The 18,426-nt window shown below is 34.0% G+C and overlaps 1 long non-coding RNA gene across 6 annotated transcripts; it reads left to right on the forward strand.

Moving 5' to 3' along the window:
* The first annotated feature begins 2,852 nt into the window (after window positions 1-2,852).
* LOC111880104 (uncharacterized) lies at window positions 2,853-18,184 on the forward strand. Of its 6 annotated transcripts, XR_008230195.1 has the most exons (7): window positions 2,853-4,068; window positions 4,186-4,264; window positions 4,474-4,525; window positions 6,251-6,316; window positions 7,035-16,491; window positions 16,582-16,666; window positions 18,023-18,184. It is a non-coding gene; the product is annotated as an uncharacterized LOC111880104 (long non-coding RNA). The 6 variants fall into 6 exon arrangements; XR_008230196.1 differs by lacking the exon at window positions 16,582-16,666 and having other exon boundaries at window positions 2,864-4,068; window positions 7,035-7,074; XR_008230197.1 differs by lacking the exon at window positions 18,023-18,184 and having other exon boundaries at window positions 2,864-4,068; window positions 7,035-7,074; window positions 7,887-17,933.
* Window positions 18,185-18,426: the final 242 nt, after the last annotated feature.

Genomic DNA, 18,426 nt, shown 5'->3' on the forward strand with positions numbered 1-18,426 from the left:
AGGATATATATAGTAAACGTTAGAGAGTTAAAATTATACTTTCAAAACTATACTTTTGAACTTGAGAAAAAGTGTTATTTTTATATGGAGTCAAAACCTGTGAACTCACCAACTTTATGTTGACATATTTTAAATTGCATGTGTTTTCAGGAAGTTGATAACTATGATACGAGAAATGACGTTACACTGCTTGGTGTTTCCGCCAACGGTCGCGGTATGACAGATTACTCACCAATCTGTCACACCCCGGCCGTCTGCGGAAACACCGGGCAGTGTAACGTCATTTCTCGTATCATAGTTATCAATTTCCTGAAAACACAAGCAATTTACAATACGTCAACATAAAGTTGGTGAGTTCACAGGTTTTGACTCCATATAAAAATAACATTTTTTCTCAAGTTCAAAAGTATAGTTTTGAAAGTATAATTTTGACTCTCCAACATTTACTATATATATTTTATGTGCGATATAGTTCCGAAGTTATATTCGGAAGTTTTACATGTTAAGTTATATAGTATGTTGCAATTAATAGTTTTATGTCAAGATAAAACTAGATATGTTATATGTTGTTATTATTAGTTTTATGTCAAGATAAAACTAGTAATGTTATATGTTGTTATTATTGGTTTTAGGTCAAGATAAAACCTGGTTTTACTTCAAGATATAGCTGTTATACTGCTTAAATGTTATGAAGTTAGGAGTAATGTTTAAAGGCATAGTCTAGTAACTTAGGGTTTTAGACATGAAGATGCTTTTGTTGTTAGAGCTATAGGAAGTCGTCAAAGTCTACATGAGCTACCTCATTCATCAACTAAGATCGGGGATCTTAGTGGAAGTCCTCTGACCAGTAACCGTTAATCCCGTGTGAGTGAGGAAGTCGTGTATGAATAAGATACGGGTTGACGACCCCACTCGTGGTTGTTAATTACAACCCAAGATAAGCGAGTGACGATTCATTCCTTTTATTTTTATCCCGGCGTCGATGAAGCGTGCGGTGTTGTTCTCATGGTAAATCATGAGTGTATTGTTTCTCATGGTAAATCATGAGTGTATTGTTTTGTCAGAGGTTTTGTTGTCAAGAAACTGTTACGGACTCATGGTAGGAAGTTGTTAGAAGCTTTATACTTGTCGTTATACAAGTATTAATGTTAAGTATAAGTTCCCCCTACTTATGCCCTAGGTATTGCTTGTATATTAGGTAAATAATTATACCTAGCACACATACTCGTATAGAATTGAAATAGATTTATATGTAGTAGTTTTACTCGTATAGAATTGAAATATGATTTATACGTAGCAACTCTCGTTTGTATGGAATTACAAACACTTATATTCATAGTATATGAGACTTATAGGTAAACTACTTATTTGGTAAGTAAAAACTTTTATACCTAGGATATATATAGTAAACGTTGGAAAGTCAAAATTATACTTTCAAAACTATACTTTTGAACTTGAGAAAAAGTTTTATTTTTATATGGAGTTAAAACCTGTGAACTCACCAACTTTTATGTTGACGTATTTTAAATTGCATATGTTTTCAGGAAGTTGATAACTATGATACGAGAAATGACGTTACATTACCGGTGTTTCCGCCGATGGCCGGGGTTTGACAGATTGGTATATTAGAGTAATACTATTATAGGTTAAAAATAATATATCTTTTTTTTTTAAAATGTTATCGTACACGTATTAGCATATTTATAATAAAATAGGTTAATATAATGAATTTTTAAAAGTCGAAAAAGTATAGGGTGCAATATGAACATTGTGTATTAATAAAGAGATTAATGAAAATTCATATAAGGTCAGACGGAGTGGCCTTGCGAACCCTCTGACCAACTAATGTTAAGCCACTCCTTTAATACGGTAAGTTGATTTGCTAACTATGGATCGTCATGGACTGAGCGAGAAATGAGAGAAATATTATTAGGTTGTTATTGGTTGTTTACTTTTTAACTAAAAAAATATTGTTTTTATTTTTTTTTGTCCTTTTCAAAATAAAACCTATTTAAAATCAAACTCTACCACACCTTCTATTTTTTGTGTTATAAATGCTAAGCCTATGTGTCATAAGAAAAAACTAAAAAATCCTAAATGATAATATGCTAAGAATATTACCACTCATTCCAACCTAATAACAATTTTACATAAAACGATTGTTAGATTGTCAGTATTTCAAACTTTAAGGCACAAATACCAAAACAATTACACGACATTTTTCGTGCAAATAGGACCCTTTTTAGTAATATGAAATGCTATGGAGGTGATGTGATATATATTAAGAAAAACAAAATGATGTGTATAAACCTAATTAAAAGAAAATCTTGCATTATATATATATATATATATATATATATATATATATATATATATATATATATATATATATATATATATATATATATATAGGGTTAGGTTTATTTGAGACCACCTATATTTTGTGAGACCGTGAGACACATTTTTTTTATTTTTTTTAGTTAATTCATGTTCCAAAAATAATATTTAAAAAAAGAATTTTTTAATTTTTCCATTTATTTTGCATTTTAAAATTATTTTTAGAATATATACAGTATAATATTCTATTTAGAATATTTCACGTATTTTAAAAAAAAAATAGAATTTTTTTTATTTTTTTTAAATTTTTTTTTAGTTAATTCAAGTTCCGAAAATAATATTTAAAATTTTTTTTTTTGGATTTTTCCATTTATTTTGCATTTTAAAATTATTTTTAGATTTGGTCTTACGGTCTTACAAAATTAGAATGGTTTCAAATGAACCTGAACCTATATATATATATATATATATATATATATATATATATATATATATTAAAGAAGTCCTAGCTTAGGAACATTGAACATGCACATTTTTTTTTTTTTTATCTATTTTGTTCCTCTGCTTACATTGGCTATTACTGTCAATCTAGGTCCCTATATTCTGCTTCTGGATTGTTCCTGTTTCTTTTTTCTGCTTCATCCCCGCTGTTCCTGATCCCTTGTCTGTTGATATCGCCACAGCCAAGGACTCACCGTATCCACCTCTTCATCCCTCTATCTATTGATTTCTTCACCGAATCGGTCATGTGGGCGTGCCGATGTGGAGCCGATGTAGGGCAGGTCAGTCAACGAAGCTTCTAATATACCTCCGTCTGTAATTTTCACCTGTCCCGTGTGGCTTCTGTGCAACGGAGGTGATTAGGTAAGTGTCAAGAATGAGCAACGAACCCTAAACCCACCAATGTCAAACAACAACTGGAAGTAGGAGGTGAGTAGTTTTCTGGATTATTTGATACATACTCCAGATTTACGTTAGCGATGCCTGCGTTTTTTCGTTAGCGATGAAGGACGGGAGGTTAGGGGTTGTGGAGGATGCAACGACGGAGGGTTCCAGAGCGACGATCGATTGCAACATAGGATAAAAACAACACCATCCATTATCGACTGAAGATTGAATGAATGAAGCTCTGGAATCGATGAGGTATGTTTTGGATTTTTTTTTTCAATAACTCTAAAACCCTAATCTTGAAGAAATTATATATAAAGATAAAACAAACTCGAATCATGAAAGAATATCATATTTAATTTTGGTGTTCATAAGTATTTTTTTCAAACTTTTGGACGCGCTGTTTAGCTATTTGGATCATCTTCTCTTCGTTAACGTTTTCTCATAAGCAGATAATTGGTTGACAGAGATGAAGCAACTGCAGGTAAAACTTAATACTCAAATGTGTCATTTTTTTTATCATCTTTGTCAATGAAATATTATTATCAATGTTGAAACAATGATGAGCTAAATAGAACATGTACAGTGAGTTATTTTTGAAATTTAGTATTATGTCTTCTATGTGTTTGATATATTGTCTCAAAGAGAGGAAGATGTTCGAAAAAGGCTAGAGGTGACTTTTGGAGCATAACCACTACCTAAATGATCCTATAAACTGATTTTTTTAAACATGTCTGATAGCACTTCAAGTACACTACATTTCACTCAAGAGAATCATATTCCAATTGTTAGAGGTCTTAGCAGCCAAAGATGTTATTGCAGTGTTGCAACCTCTGAAACCTTGTAAGATTTTCACCCTTTTTGTCTGTGTTTTTGTTTCATATTTTTTTTCTAAACAAACTTAGCTCTCTCTTAAGTGTCTCGGCTTATTTATGATTAAACATTTATTATACTATGCAGATTTTAAAGTTTTTGATGGAAAACATGCTTCTTTGTGGCTTCCAACAGATTACACCTCCTTTCTCGATCACACTCTTAGGTATTTGATTGTTTCAATCTCCGTGTCTTTAGTTTAACTTAAAAACAAAGGACTACAAGTCCTGATTTTTAATATATTTGTTTATTATTACATTTGAAGCAATTTATTATTTATGTAAGATTTTGTTTTTGCAATGTTTTTTCTTATTTATATTTTAATTTTTAAATAATTTTGATTAATTAAACTTATCATATGTGGTGGTGATGTAGGTTATATTTGAGACCTCCAGAGTGGCAACCACAAAGGAAATGGAACTCAACAGTGAGTTTTTTTTTTTATTTATTATATTAAAGAAAAGGTTTTATTGTTTATTATTTTAAAAAAATTTCAAATGAACATATTATAATAACTTAATTAAATTTTAGATCGAAGTAATATTATAATGGTAGTATCATATTATTCAAAAAAAAATAACATACAAATTTCAATAAGATTCCTATTACGTCCTTTATATGCTCGGTTCTTTACAAAGCTAGGAATGAAGGCTTCATTCACATTGCCAAAATGGTTTGCTAAAACTAAATGACAAGATTACCCTTACCCACCTTTTATATGTACTTCCATCAAAAACTAGATCCACACTCAATTTAGGTTTATTTATTTTTATTAAATTAACACCCGACATTTTTACATGTCTTAAAGATTGATGATAAAAATCTCAAATAGGGAGAAGTTGAAGTCAGGGGTTTAAAGGTGTGCTTTTGAAAACATATTACCTTCTATCTTCTAATTTATACGAATCAAAATGGACCGTTGATAGTAGTATTGTTATATTTTTGGGGAAATACAAATACAAAAAAAAAAAAAAAAAAAAAAAAACATGTACTTTCATTACCTTATAGATTTTGTCATTTACCTATTTTATTTAGTTATCAAACCATTATATTTTTTTTTACTGTCTGAAAGTTGGCCTAATCGGCCTGTTTTGATGTTATAGAAATTATAAAAAAACAAACAAACAAAACAAAACAACTTCTTTTTATCATTATGTTATTTTTATCGTCTAAAAATTTTATTTACTAATTAAGCAACTACACCAACTTTTTTTTTTTTTGATTTAGTCATTAAACTATTAGTTTTTGATGATTTATCCACCGAACTATTATGACGAAAATCTAAAAAAAGAAATATTTGAAGTGGTTAAATTTATATAATAGTCTTTTTCTGTATTTTAATAGAACAACAACACAAAATAGCATGAGTATTATTTTTAATTTTTTTTCATTTTTCTTTTGCATTATGATGCAGTTTTTTAAGTTTATGATGTTATTGATTATGTATATTTATAATGCCACAAGTTGTGCTTATATAAACATATATGTAAACATTTTTTACCCTTGTAACTGGAATTTGAGGGGCAAAGAATGTGGAGGCTACGGTTCTTTAGGTTCTTCCAATTTCAGCAATAATGGTTTTATCGCCATTATGTGTAATTTCCATTTTTTTTGTTTTAAGTGCACTAAATAGCAATGCACTTTGAATTTACATCTTTTTTTTTGTTTTTTTGTAATTCATTTTTTTACCAACAAACAAAGTACATTGCTAATTGTTGCATCTTTTCATATTTCTATGTATTTGATTTATGAGTTAAAACAACATTTTACCTATTTGCTATGAGCAAAATTAGGTTTCTAATACGCGGTTGTTGCAAAAAAAAATTAGATTTGTATAATGTTATACTCTTTTTTTATTTCATTTGTCGCCTACCTAATCCCACTATTTATTCTGGTTGAAGTGATGCTTCGTGCACTCGAGGTATGGATACTTAGTAGCTTTTAAATAACAATGTACTTTTATTGGTTTGTTTATAATGGATTTGTGGATTCATTTCTTCCTATTAGGGAATTGTGCATTGAAAGTCTATCAAGTTAGGAAGAATATGTGCAACACTAACATACTTACATGTCTCTACAAAAACAACAATGTAGTCTAAATTTTGCTACAATGTACTTAATTTTCCCTAAAAAAATATTGTTTTTGCTACAGTTATTTCTGTCACGTGGGCTTCAAGTTGAGAAAACTATCAAAGTTTCTAATATTCAATACCTTAAGGTAAAATGGTCCCAAATTTTTTTTTTTTTTTTTTTTAAATAACATATTCTTGATGGATAAGGGTAGGCATTGTAACCTTTTTAGCATGCACAATTGCATAAAAAAATGTCAATACGATAATAATAAAAAATATGTGTTCTTTTCTTCAGGTGGTTTTATTCAAGTTATGAGGAATGAGATTTCGACTCGAAATGTTTTTTCTATCAGCCAAAAGCGTTAAATGCCAAAAATAACAACATACACTAATTTATTTGTTTACTTTCATTTCTTACATTAGGACATTATACTCTATTTAATCTATACAATTGCTTAGTATTTGAATGACATTATAGCATCCTACTTTCGTGACCTGCCAAACATCAACAACAAAAACCGACTCGTGCAACGCACGAGCCTCATTTCTAGTTATTATTGATAAAGTCTAAACCCCCAACCTCTTATGGGTGGTATCAATAACATCTTTGCTTTAACTTTAATTATTATTTTAACTAATTTAATTATTCTTTAGAAGATAATAGGTACATACTATATACGTTTAAAACAAACTGTACCATTTTTTTCTTTTTTAATATTGGAGCGACCTATAATATATATGAATCCCGTACAATAATTTTAGAGGAAAACTTTATCCAATAGTTTAATTTTTTTTTATTCATAAGATAATTATTATGTTTATTTTAAAGGGAAATTTATTTAATACAAAAACTAAAATTTTCAGGTATAGACATGGATTTTGTGGAGGTGAGGATTTTGCAGAGGTGAGCTCTGATGACTCTATGGAATCAACTTAATCTCTGAGGAATCAATATGACTAAAAAAAATAAAATTCTCAAGATCCATTCTGTGGAGATACCCCGAGGAATAAAGTGATTCTATGGAGATACCACCGAGGAATGGATCTTCAGATTTTTCTTTTTTGTCACATTGATTCTTTGGGGTTCATACTCAAATTAAAAGACAATTTTATTTTCCATCTCATATTCATTCCACAAATTGTCAAAAAAAAATGTCATATCATCATAATCTTTTCTTGAGAATAATTAGTTTGGAAATAAGTATAAGCCTCGAAGAATCAATGTGGGAAAAAAAATTGAAGATCAATTCGTCAAAGGTACCACTGCAGAATGACTTCATTCCTTAGAGGTAGCTCCGCGGAATGGATCTTGAGAATTTTTTTTATTCACATCGATTCCTCGGAGATTAAGTTGATTTCACGAAGCCCTAGAAACTCACTTCCGTGGAATCCATGTTTATGCCTGAAAATTTGATTTTTTGTGTATATTTTTTTGAATTCCCCCAAAAGAAAATGACTATTTTTTTAGAACCATCTAATAAATTATTATATAAAAAAGAGAAGTAACTGGGGAAGGACAATCAAGTCACATAAATTAGTGGCAAAACACAGGACCACAAACAACAACGAAAATAAAACAACAAAAAGCTGAAACTGAAATTACAAATTATGAAAATGGCATTGAGACCAGTTTGTCCAAGCTAACTCCTTCATTTTCCCCCTGTTTTTTCACCCAAAGAAAGGTCATAGATTTAACAATATCTATGACTTTATCAGGTGGCAGCCGGATTTTCTTGAAAACTCTATCATTTCTTGCTTTCCAAGTAGACCATAGCATACAGTAACAAATGGCCATAAAAATCATCCTTCTTTTTGGGCACGACCCCCACCTGACAACAAACTCAAGAATGTCATTCACCATATGAAAACTTCCAGCTTGCACCCTACACCATCTCCATATCCCCTCTATGACCATCATTACTAAGAGCACGCCATAAGAGTATGTTCCAGACACTCTTCTATCTCCTCACACATGCGACATGTCATTGTTTCCAAAATTACCCCTCTTTTTGATAGTTCATTTGCGGTTGGAATTCTACCAACTTGCGCCCTCCAAATGAAACAAGAGACCTTCAGTGGTATTTCTTTAAGCCAATGAAAATTAGAATTGATGGTTGGAAGCCTATAATCCCATTTTTTTTTCTCAAAGCACACACTGTCTATGAGCCATCCGGTGTTAAACCACAATTCCAAATTTCACTTGTAGGACTTGTTTGCTTGGAGATCACTTAAGTAACAGGGATGTGGTTTTCATGAGATCATTCTTTATTCTTGCGATATTGTTCCAAACCCCGAGTAAAGTCTTCATCGAGTAACAATCATAGGTTTGGAATGGATGTTGTGCAAAATATATATAACCGTTACCCATAATTGTCCAGGGTTAGTTCTAAGCTTCCACCACCACTTCATAATGAGGGATATGTTAAGAGGCTTTATTGTACCAACACCAAGGCCACCCGAGTCTTTAGAAGTTGTCACCTTCTCCCACAGAATCCAATGAATAACCTTCCGTTCCACTGATCCACCCCAAAGGAATTTGTTTCTCAACCTTTTGAGTGTCTCAATAACGCCCTCTGGAGCCACAAACAAAGATAAATAATAAGTTGGGAGGTTTCCTAAGACTGATTGGATGAGGGTCAGTCTGCCGCCAAAGGATAGATTTTTGGATTTCCACTTTGAAAGTTTTTATGTGAATCTATCAATGATCGGTTTCCAATGTTTCTTCAACTTCATATTGGCACCTACCACAACGCTAAGACAGGTAAAAGGGGAGGGAGGAGGTTTCACATCCAAGAGGTCTCACCCAGTTTGTCACCTCCTGTATGTCAACACCGATTCCAAATACTCTTGATTTACTGAAGTTGACTCTAAGCCCCGATGCAACATGAAAGCAGTGTAAAATACATGATAGATTATTTATATTTTGTTTCGACCACTCCCCCAAGAATAAGGCATCATTTGCGTATAGAAAATGATAGATTATTGGTCCCCCATTTGGCAAATTAATCCCATGAAAGATGCCTAGCTCACATGCTGACTTCATCGCTACACAAAGCCCCTCCTTGGCTATAATGAGCACGAACGGTGAGAGTGGATCCCCTTGTTTGGTGCCTTTGGATATCGAGAATTATTTGGTTGGGCAACCGTTTACAAGTACTGAGGACTTGGAGGAAACAAGACATCCTTTCAACCACCTTCTCATTTTGTTACTGAATCCCATGTTCACTAGATTTGAATCAAGGAAATCCCAGTTTAATGAATCAAAGGCTTTATCGAAATCAACTGTGAAGCGAAGGATCTTCTTTTTATTCTTTTCTGCCCAAGAACATATTTAATTTACATCCAGGGGCCCTTCCAATATATTTCGACCTTCAATATAAGCTAATTGCACCTGGTCAATGCACTTCCCCATGAGATTCTTCAGTCTTAACGAAAGTATTTTCAAGATTATTTTGGACACAACGAATAAGACTGATCGATCTATAATCACTAATCAGAAGGGGATCCTTGACTTTAGGAACTAACGAGATGAAGGAAGAGTTACATGACGAGTCAGTATTCCCACATCTCTTAAAATATTTAACAACCGCTGCAATGTCTCCCAAGAGAACGTCCCAATATTTTTTGATGAATTTAAACATGAAACCGCTAGGTGCCCAGATGCCTTTTCATTACCACACGCCCACACTGCATTCTAAATTTCACACAGGGAAATAGGAGATTCCAGATGTTGCCTTTCATCGCATGAAAATTTCTTGAAGTGATGGATGTTTAGTTTCGGCTTGACACGGTACTTTTCTTTGTATTTTTTAGAAAAAAAAATGAATAAACCTCCTGTTTTATGGCTATTGTATCTGTATACCATTCCCCATTGATCAACAGACCGACTATCATACTCTTACGGTTATTGTTGTATATGTGCCCGTGAAAAAACCTCATGTTTTCGTCCCCATCAATTGCCCACTTGATCCTTGACTTTTGTCTAAGATCAAGAGCTTTGAGTTTTTCTAGCTCAACTATTGATTTATACCCCGAATTCCTAGCCTTCATTAGTAGCAATTTTCCTATTTTAAAAGCCATTTCTTAAATAAATATATTCAAAAGTAACGAATATCAACTTTATAAAAAGAATGTCTGTGAATTCACATGATAACTTCCTCTTATAATTAAACTCTCGAGTTTTGATCTTTTTCACGAGTTAGAATATATTTTTCGCCAAGTTGGATAAATATAAAAATAAATTCTCGATCCCAAAGAAATTCAAAAATTGATAGGAACAATGATAACAAATTTTCACCGATCACCGCCCACTTCACACAAAACATAAAGCTCAACCCAAAGATATACTCCTTCCATCCCAAAATTATTGTCCACATACAAAAAACACACACATATTAAGAAAACATAAATTACAATTAACTTTATACAATAAAATGACAGTTTTGTCATAAGTTTGCATTTAATGTTCCATTAAATAATTAGTTGGTTAAGTAATAACGAGGGGGCATTTTGGTAAAAATGTTATTTATTTTTAGAAGTGGGCTAACATTTTGGGACAAACCAAAAACGAAAGATGGACTATAATTTTGGGACGGAATGAGTAATAGTGTGTGGCGTACGTACATTTCGACTTTTTTTCAATATATAAATATATATATATATATATATATATATATATATATATATATATATATATATATATATATATATATATATAGAGAGAGAGAGAGAGAGAGAGAGAGAGAGAAAGTTAGATTCAAATGTTTCTAGCAACTATTGTGTTCCTAAATACACTAATCACAATTTAGCAAATAATTAAATAATTATTTAAATCAAAAATGGTATTTCTGGTTTTTTGCAATTGCAATTAACGAAACAAAATAAATATATGTGTAACGTGCCAAAATTCAAGGCCAAAAATTTCATTTTTAATTAGGTTATTACATAAAACCAAAGTGTGAATAATCAAAATATAATATTATGAAACCATATTAGAGTATAATCCCAAGGATCTCGTGTGCGGAAAACATAGTGTGATGCGCTGCGACCAAGCCGGCTCCTTTCCTTTGAAACAAAGTACCTGAAACCAAAACTGTAAACCGTAAGCACGATGCTAAGTGAGTTCACCCATCATACCACATACCACATAATACCATCGGTATCTTTCAACCGGTAACTGCCATCGGTATCTTTCAACCGGTATCTGGGGATTATTTCACCCCTACCACTATCACATAATAACATGTCATAAACATAATGGTCATGTACTAACATCATAAACATGTTGATCACATACTAACATAGCATAAACATGCTAATCATATCATAAATAGACATATAAGTATTACATGGGTTTTGTATACCCCTTCGGTATCTTTCAACCGGTAACTGCCATCGGTATCTTTCAACCGGTATCTGCCATCGGTATCTTTCAACAGATATTCATCATCGGTATCTTTCAACCGGTAACCAGAGACTATTTCACCCCTACCACTATCATATAATGGCATGATATAATCATACAGTCAGGCATTACAGGGGTACTGACCTACCCTTCGATCCTAATAACCGAGTCAGGGAAGAACTATTCCCTGCTACTACCATTAACACATATCATGTCACATAAGCATATTACATGAGCATATCTTATAAGCATATCACATAAGCATATCTCATGAGCATATCACATAAGCATATCTCATAAGCATATCACATAAGCATATCAAGATAATTATCACAAAGACAATTATCTACCAACTACCCCTGTTGGTGGGCCGATATTGTGGCCTTAGACTCACCTCTACTGGAAGGTAACTCACCTCGCACTGCTGAAGTCCCGCATACATATCCCCACATTGATGAAGTCCTGCAGACTTCACCCCAGCTGCTGGATGACAGATTCCCGAACTGTCAACATCAAAATAACACCCAATTAATAATTGGGTCCCAACACATAATCATAGATGCTCACTTGGATAATTACTACATTACCCCAAGGTTGGCTTTATACAAGCCCAAGGCCCAATCTAAGGCCCAAAAGTCCAACTATGGCTCAAAGCCCAACATATGGCCCAATTTTCCAATTTGGGCCCAGGCCTATACATGGCCTTACTCTAAGGTCCAACATCATATAATCATTAAGGTCCAAACTATGGCCCATCTATGGCCCAATTTTCCAAATTGGGCCTAACTCCTCAAAGCGCATTAATTATTCTAGTCTAATTGCTTGACTTTAGATGGCCCAATAATAATCCAATCATCAAGGCCCAATAATAAACCCAAGTGAAATTAGGGTTTTCACATAAAATGATGATTAGGGTTAAGTCTTCTTACTTAACCCATTAAGAACTTAATCCATTAAGTCCAATCTTACTTAGATTAATTCCTTGCAAATGATTCTTATTTAATATCTCTAGTTATTAAATAATTCCCATGTGTCCTGATTAATTTCCTAAATTAGGGTTTTGATGGCATTAGGGTTTCCTGATTAGGGTTTCCAACCCAAATACTAGCCGAATAGGCCCATAAATTAAGTCCTTGGATCCATTAGGGTTCATTAAGCCCATTAGACACATGTTTGGGCTTTTACGCCCATTAAGCCTCATTGGGCCCATTAGGGTTTTAGTCCCTTGGCCAAACGTACCCAAACTAGCAATCCCAACACAACTAAGCACACTGCCACCCGACACAGCGGCCGATGGCGGCAGCCACCACCCTAAGGTGGTGGTTCTCAATTTCTTTTATTATACCAAGCTGTAATTTACATTTTACAAAGCCAAATATCCAAATAACACACTGAAAAAATAAACACATACCCACACAACCACCTTTTGGTGGCCGTTGGCGGCAGAAGCGACGGCAGCCACCATGGCTGGCGGCCATGGTGGGTATCCTTTCCATTTTCTGGCTATCAACACCACCCTCAACATACACACATGAGTTGGACACATGAAACACACCCCATATGATCACAAAAGCAACTCTAGCTACCCCCCGGTGGCGGTTAACGATGACAGCACCAAGGAGAGACGGCAACGGCGGAATGGCCATTGAAATGGATGCAGCGGCGGCACGACGACGATGGCTATAAGCTTAGAATGAATCACCGGCAAGGGACGAGAGGTATGGTGGAACCGTGAGCGACAGAAGCGGCGGCAGGAGGTGCTTCGCCCTCGTCTTCATCAGCGGCGGCTATCGGTAGCTTCGTCTCTTCGTCGGAATGAAGGCTGTTCGACGGTTTTAGATGGTCGGAGAACGGACGTAATGAACGATGGTGTCGTCCATTCAACTCCCACATCCCCGTCATCGAACGTCCTTAACCAGTTGGACTCATCCTCGTCGGCCGCAAGCATGATGGAAGTCTGATGGTCACGGTGGTTGCTTGGCTGATCGGAGATAGGATGGTAGTGGCGCCTGTAGGGAGGTATAAGGTTGGGAGGCGGCTGTAACATGTTCTTTAGGGCTAGGGTTCACATTGAATAAATACCCGTCACCCATTCAAACTTCATTCCATAATGTCACAAATAGTCCCTCCCCACAGGATTCTTTTCACAGAAAGTACAGAATTTACTCTTTCCACCCCTGCTCACATAATTCCTTACATATTTAGTCCCATAGTTACCATTCAGCCCCTCCTTTACAAATTATTCTCAAATAAAGTCCATATGTTACCCTTTTAACCCCAACCTTCAAAACTCTTTACAAATTGAGTCCAAAATTTACCATTTAGCTCTTGCTTCTCATAATCTATCCATCTTAAGCCCCAATAATTAGCAAGTGGTCCCTACCTTCATAAATATTTACAAAACCAATCCGGAACTTACACTTTTAACCCTCAATTACTAAATTATGCCAATTTACTCCTTGAAACCAACACCTTTCTATATAATTATTGATTTGGGGTTACTATTCGTTCATCAATTATTTATTTATTTATTAAAAAATAAACGGGTGTTACAATATGTTTGACCTAATATCTCTTCTTTATAACCATCACGACTACTCAATTCTATTCCATGCATGCAACTGTTGACGATGTATCTCGGTCACGATCTGTACTCAAAACCCTAGGCGAGTGCTCTGATCATGAAATTTTGATATCGCTAAGTCGCGGCTGGTGGAGATCGAAGAAAACTTGGTGAATCAACTTGAAGAGGTTGATCTATCCGATAAATCTTCCTGGAGCCTTTGGGAAGCTTCGTATGTTGGTTTCTCTTAAGATATCCTCGAATCAACTTCAGGTTAGTCTAAATAATCTCATCACCATATCATATTATTATCATTTAATTGATTTATGTATTTCAATCATCTACAAAAAGAATTTCAATCCCGAAAACAAGCATCGTAGAAGAGAAACGGAAATTAGGGCTTGATTTTGGATATTCATCTTGTTGTTTATGTTGTTGTTCCAATGATATAAAACTATTACTATCTAATTCTATCACGAAAGACTTCATCTTTACTGGTGTTTTATATTTAATTTGTTCATTTTTCCTTGGAAAACACATCCAGACGCTATGATTAGGTTAGCTTGTCAACTGTGCTCTCATTCTTCTTTACTTTTAAATATCCATCATTTAAGTTGATTTTTTAATTTAGCATCTGACTTAAATAAGATTGATTGTTCTTGATTTTCCATTTGTTCTTTATTTTTCATTTGTTCTTTATACTTCATTGTTCTAAATTTGGCTTGTTTGATGATAATGCCTAACAAATGTTTGTTGAAATGCCTGAAAGAAAATTTAAAGAATTTAACCTGAATTTATTTCATACACTCTCAAATCATGTCCATTGATTAATTCCATCCGTTGCTTTCATTGCTATAATTGGGAATCTTTTATAGGGTTGGGATAATGCTACAATTGCAGGTACTCAATTTGTTTCTCTTGGTTTTAAATCCAAATGAATTTCACTTGTCTTGTCAAACTTATTGGGGTTCAAAAGCATGGAATCCAAGATTTAAAATTTCTATAACATGTTTCCTAATGAATATAGGAGTTGTAGTTTACATAAAGAAGGAGCTAACTCGGGGAATTACCATGATGTATTCAATGAAAACATGAACCTACAAAGTTTGTCTCCAAAGTCAAGCGTATTAATAACAATCACTCCACATCGATTTTCTTTAGATTTGGTTGTTGTGACAACCGTCAAAAATTCCAGTCAAGTCAAAGTCAAATGAAATCAACAAGTCAAATGAAGTCAACAAGTCAAACCGGTCAAATCAATTAACCCTTGTATGCTAGGGTTTACGTTATGTAACTACTTTATAAATCACTATTTTAATGAGAAATCATCATTTGGAAAGTTCGCGTATTTGAATTTCCTTAACCCTAAATTGTGGTAAATAACGTGCCAAAGCGATAAAATAATAGTGCACACTCATCGAGAGTGTGTAGGATCCTTAAACATGGCTTAACGAGGTTTACGGACCTTGCGTTGCGAATCCAAACACTCAAAAAGGTCACAAGTGAAGCCTCTCCCAATCTCTTTCACTCTATCTCTCTCTACTAAAAATTTCTCCCAAATCGCTCTCATAAGTTCCCTTGACTTTTTGTAATAATTCGGGTCATACCGACCCTTAACATGGTCAACAACCGCTTGAAACGGGGTAAAAACGAGTAAAATAGCCGTAAGGACCCGAACCCCACTTTATAGGAGCGAACCCTCTTGGACTGAAAGTACTTAGAACCAAAGGTCCCTATACGGACCGAACTGCTTATGAACCGAAACCATGAGAGCCGAACCCGAAGCTGCTGCAAACCGAACCGAACCTCCCTTTCGAACCGAACCCTCCTCTCTCCTTCGCCCCATTTCGCTCCTGACCACCTTCGCTCCATTTCGCCTAGTTTGCCTTCAGGCCCAGAAGTCTCGCAAGTTGGCCCAAATCACCCGGTTTTCGACCACGACTTCATTTTGGGCCCGTTTTCCATTATTTTTGCGCGACATTTTCACCCAAAATCATATTTTAACATATAAAGCCCCATAATTCATAATTAATCATGTTTTTGGGGTATTATCCTTATCCAAGAAGAGTGGGTGGGATATGATTGGTGGAGTGTCGACCTTGCTTTAGTGTATGACACAAGCAACCACCCCATGCCCACTCCATAACCCACCATTGTCCTTCCACCATACCTAGTCATTCATTTTACTTTTCCCACTTATTTCCTAGCCACACACATGGTCAAGGGCTGGGAAAACTCTCCTCTCTCCTCACACTTCTCTCATTTGTCTCATTTTCCACTAAAGAGCACACTTCAATTTCTCTCACTAAATTTCGAGATTCAAGGCTGATTATCAAGAGGTTCTTCTACTTTTGGTAAGTGTTGTCATTCCTTCATATGATTATTTCACTTCATTCTACTAAAATCATAGATATCTTACACAAACTCTATCATATCCATGTTAGATATTCGAATCTTCAAGGCATCTTCTAAGTGTTCTTGAGTTGAACACTTCTCTTCTTCAACATCCATCTACTAAGAACACACAAGGTGAGTTCATAGCCCTATATTTTCATGTTTTCTTAAGTTTTAAGTGGGGGAATACAAGTACAAACACCAAGAACACAACTAAACTTTTCCAACAGCTTTAATCAAAAAAGTTGAACTCCATTCACGGACTGTTTTGGATAACTTAAACATTTTAGTTTTCAAAACTGTACTAGGTGCAAGTAGTTCAGGTTCATACCTTTAAACTGACTACTTGCACATCTCTATACGATTTCTCTACAATTTATTGTGATTTTTTCAAAACTACCTATCATTTCAAGAACACATCCAGACCAGTCTGAGATTATGGACTTTTTCACACTAGTTGGAGGTCATTAAAAATCATGAGAAAATTTATGAACAAACTAGACTCATTTTCCAACCTCTTAGAATTTACAGATTCTTATTTGGACATTTTATGATTTTTATATAAATTTTCTAAGAACAGAATAGAAATGTTATTACTTGAAAAATGCTATCATTTCATTTACACCTTGTAACTTGTTGAGCAAGCTGTGTATCATTATGTGATTATATGTTATTACCATATATGTCATTTTTTCTTTATACATAGACATACATCAGATAACAAATGGATATTTGCTATATTAAGCATGGTAAATGATAAATTGTTATAAACAAAATTTACATCCATTACATACAAACATTTGGTAAACTATGACAAATATAGTTTATGTACACTACCACTACCCTTTTTTTGATAAACTATAATAGGTATAGTTTATGATTAATTTACATAACAAACTCATTAACAAAGTGTACACTTATACAAAAGGGTTTTTATCACACCACACGTAAATTCATTAATGACTAACTGTGAGACATTTCGCTTCACGTTACTTTTCAATTAATACACTTAAGTCCTGTATTGTAACCAGAATCTCTTGTAGGGAGAGCGTGATAGTTGTGTGTAGATCTATATTGGGTCTGAAAAACCCACACCTTAGCTGCATGCAACAGCTAGACCGGCAGGTCTAGGGTGACAAATGTCATAACATTTCCGACGCCTGAAGAACGTCGTTTGATGCCAACTAGGTCATAGCATGGTTATAATAACTCACATTAAGTATTAACAAGCATAGAATTTAAGGGGATTTCATTGAAATCAAACGACTTTATGTCGATTTAAACTTGCATTGTTTAACTATAAGTATGGCAAATTACTTTTACATTTCGGTCTTTGGATTTAAGACTAGATTTCACACTTTAAGGAAAATATGAGATTTTTCTTGAACAAACACTACTTTTACAAGAAAAGGCTTTTCATCAGTACAATCAAAAGCTTATGAGCTCACCAACCTTTGTGTTGACACTTTTTCAAACAACTTGTATTCTCAGGAAATCAATAAACAGGTAATCAAGTGCTTTTGAGGATGGGACGTTAAGGCGTCAAACATTTCATTTTTGTCAACATTATGTAATTGATTTGGAAACATGTGAACTGATACAATGATGTAACTTTTTCAATTATATTTATGTTGGTTGTGTTTACTTTGATCACTATTGCAATTGTTGTTATGATACTGTAACGACCAAAATTTTCAACAAAATTTAACTTTTCAAAAACAACCCATTTTAATCACGTTATTACAAAAAGGTTTTTCAATACATTTATTATCAGAGTATTCCCAGAACCATAACATAAAACATAAACACGAGGAGCAGTACGATCACGCCTTCGCCTTGCCACGGTCTCCTGAAGAACCTGAAAAACATTAAACCACAACTGTAAGCCTGAAAGC

Source organism: Lactuca sativa, chromosome 2, assembly GCF_002870075.4.
Source record: "Lactuca sativa cultivar Salinas chromosome 2, Lsat_Salinas_v11, whole genome shotgun sequence".
In the NCBI taxonomy this organism is placed as follows: domain Eukaryota; kingdom Viridiplantae; phylum Streptophyta; class Magnoliopsida; order Asterales; family Asteraceae; genus Lactuca; species Lactuca sativa.